This window comes from Tenrec ecaudatus, chromosome 2 (genome assembly GCF_050624435.1).
Source record: "Tenrec ecaudatus isolate mTenEca1 chromosome 2, mTenEca1.hap1, whole genome shotgun sequence".
Taxonomy (NCBI): domain Eukaryota; kingdom Metazoa; phylum Chordata; class Mammalia; order Afrosoricida; family Tenrecidae; genus Tenrec; species Tenrec ecaudatus.
Window position 1 is genome coordinate 133,287,542 of NC_134531.1, and position 3,094 is coordinate 133,290,635.

Consider the following 3,094-nt stretch of genomic DNA (forward strand, 5'->3'; position numbering starts at 1 on the left):
CTCAGAAAAGTGAGAGGTCAGTGGGTGCACCTTAGATAACCGCTTATGCGTTTTTATGTCCACAGTGCCTACTCATCAAAGTAAGATGTAGAACTTTGTCTTTGGGAATTAAATCAGCAGATGGTGGTTGCCCCTGAGACTATCACCCTCATCCCCTAGACCAGGGGACTAATTCCTAAATCCCTCAAGGGATTTTCTTATATAAAAGAGGTGTTCATAAGTTTTCCTTCTGTATACACTACCCCATTCATGGAAATATTTACAGTCAATGTAAATACACATATACAAATATCCTAGTCAGATCTATATATATTCATGGATATACGTACAGTCTCCTTCTTACACCTGTTCAGCCTGCATGTCCATCTAAGCATCTACTAATAGATCACTACTCTTGTGGGATTTGGTATATTTGCCTCTCTTGCCAGTAACCCTTACAACCTTCCCCAATGTCTTGGCCATCCTCCATAATTGCTCCTTCATGTTTTTTTAAAAACCAATCCCTTCTGTGCACATTATCTTGCCCTGTATGTCAGTCTGACAGCGTCAAGCCAGTGGCAGGCTTTCTCTCAGCCATTTTCACTACATAGCTCTCAGATTTTTGCCACCAGAGCACAAGATTCACATGTCTCACAATCATTTTCACCATTTTAGACAGGATTAAACAAAGATAATTACTAGGAATCAAAACTTTAAATTCCCACATTCTCTCCAGAGCACAACCCAGTAAACTTCAAGGACATATCTAATCTCTGGCTAGACAAAGAAGAAAAACTACTTTGAGGCAGAGGTCGAACAAGCATCCACTCTCCACTTTTATGATTTGTTTCTCTAGTTCCCTACACCTGGTAACAGAATGTGTTAGGCTGAGTAGACTAGAGAAACAAATTCATAGACACTCATGTGTATAAGAAAGAGCTTTATGGTAAGGAAGTGGTGTTAACAAACCCAGGGACAAGGGAGCAAATGGGACCCAAAATGGTGGTGAGGAGGGAGTGGCAGGCCTGGTGGGGAATGATCAAGGGTAAGGTAACATAAAGAAGAGGTATAGCTGTAACTCAGGTGGGAACGGAGCATGGTAGTAGGGCAGGAGGAAAGTCAAGGGAGATGGAGGAAGGAACTGGGAGTCAAGGGGCATTTATGGAGGTCTAGACAAAGACATGTACATGCAAATATATATATATGAGGATGGGGAAATAGATCTATGTGTCTATATTTATAGGTTTAGTATTAAGGTGGCAAAAGTACCTTGGGCCTCTACTCAAGCACTCCCTCAATGCATGAATACTTTCTTTTATTAAATTTGCACTCTATGATGCTCACTCTCCTGACACAACTGCTGAAGCCAAAGTGGGTGAATAAGTAAATGTGGTGAAGAAAGCTGATGGTGCCCGGCTATCAAAAGACATAGTGACTGTGGTCTTAGAGTCTTGAAGATAAACAAGCGGCCATCTAGCTCAGAAGCAACAAAGTCCACATGGAAGAACACAGCAACCTATGTGATCGCGTGGTCCCGAAGGGATCAGTTATCAGGCATCAAAGAACAAAAAATCATATCATTGGCGGCACACCTCCATGATACGATCGCCGAAGACAAACGGGTGCATAAGTAAATGTGGCAAAGAAAGCTGATGGTGCCCGGCTATCGAAAGAGATAGTGTCTGGGGTCTTAAAGGCTTGAAGGTGAACAAGCAGCCATCTAGCTCAGAAGCAAAAAAGCCCACATGGAAGAAGCACACCAGCCGGTGCGATCACGAGGTGCCAAAGGGACCAGGTACAAGGCATCATGCAAAAAAAGAAGAATATATATGTGTATATATATGCACGTGTGTGTATATATGTATATATATATATACCATAGTGAATGAAGGGGGAAGTTCAGAGTGGAGACCCGAGGCCCAAGTGTCGACCACTGGAGATCCCCTCACAGAGGGGTTTAGGAGAGGGGATGGGTCAGTCAGGGTGTGATGTAGTACCGACGAAGGACACAGCTTTCCCCCAGATCCTGGATGCTTCCTCCCCCCAACTACCATGATCCGAATTCTACCTTGCAGGTCTGGATAGGGCAGAGGTTGTGCACTGGTGCATATGGGAGCTGGAGGTACAGGGAATCCAGGGTGGACGATACCTTCAGGACCAGGGGTGTGAGGGGCGATGCTGGGAGAGTGGAGGGTGAGTGGGTTGAAAAGGGGGAACTGATTACAAGGATCCACATGTGACCTCCTCCCAGGGAGATGGATGGCAGAGATGGGGGTGAAGGGAGACTCCGTATAGAGCAAGATATGACAAAATAACAATCTATAAATTATCAAGGGCTCATGAGGGAGGGGAGAAAGGGGAGGGAGGGAAAAAAAAAGGAGACCTGATGCAAAGGGCTTAAGTGGAGAGCAAATGCTTTGAAAAGATTAGGGCAAAGAATATACGGATGTGCTTTATACAATTGATGTATGTGTATGTATGGATTGTGATAAGAGTTGTGTGAGCCCCTAATAAAATGTAAAAAAAAAGAAAGGGCTTTATATACAAGAGCAATTAAATATTGAGAACACATCCCAGCCCAGTCCAGAAGAAGTCCCTAAGTCTGATATTAGCCCATAGGTCCAATACCAATAAAAAAATTCTCTTTAGCCACACGAACACATGCAATGACACAGAATGCAGGAAGATCACAGTCCAATGGGTGGAGAGTCTTGTGGATCCAGTGGCACTGGAAGCATCTTACTGCTGGCAGGGGTATCCACGTGGCTCCTTCAGCACCAGGGCTCTAGCGTAGCTCCATGTATCTTCTCCATAGGAATGTCTCACAGGAGTGTTTGTGGTCCACCTCCAGCAAGCTATTTATCTCCTTAGAGCCTCTAAATGAGGTCATAAAGCTGCGACCTGATTGGCAGACTGAGCTCCATCCCTTTACTCTGATGTCTCTAATTGAGAACAAATTATGTAACTACCACACCCGCTGAACACCTAGCTACCCTCTAACCTGTGACTTGCCCTTCCTCCCCTTCCCACTCCTGGTTTCTTTTAGTGTGAAAACCTTTACTTTTTTGTAATAGTGATCTTATACAAGATTCGTCTTTGTGTGTATGGCTAATTT